Source organism: Arachis duranensis, chromosome 2 (assembly GCF_000817695.3).
Source record: "Arachis duranensis cultivar V14167 chromosome 2, aradu.V14167.gnm2.J7QH, whole genome shotgun sequence".
In the NCBI taxonomy this organism is placed as follows: Eukaryota; Viridiplantae; Streptophyta; class Magnoliopsida; order Fabales; family Fabaceae; genus Arachis; species Arachis duranensis.
This window is the reverse complement of record NC_029773.3, coordinates 87,921,119-87,921,319: the sequence shown is the minus strand read 5'-3', so window position 1 is coordinate 87,921,319 and position 201 is coordinate 87,921,119.

Here is a 201-nt window from a genome sequence, read left to right as displayed (position 1 = left end):
GTATTTTTATTATATTTTATTTAGTATAAATTAAAATAAATTATAAAAATTTAATTTATTTTATTTTTTATTCAAAAAATTTGAGAAAAAATATAATAATAAAAAATATAATTATAAAAAATTAACAAAATTAATAACATAAAAATAAAAAATAAATTGTATTTTTTATGATTGTTTTTGTATTTTTTTTGTTTTAATAGA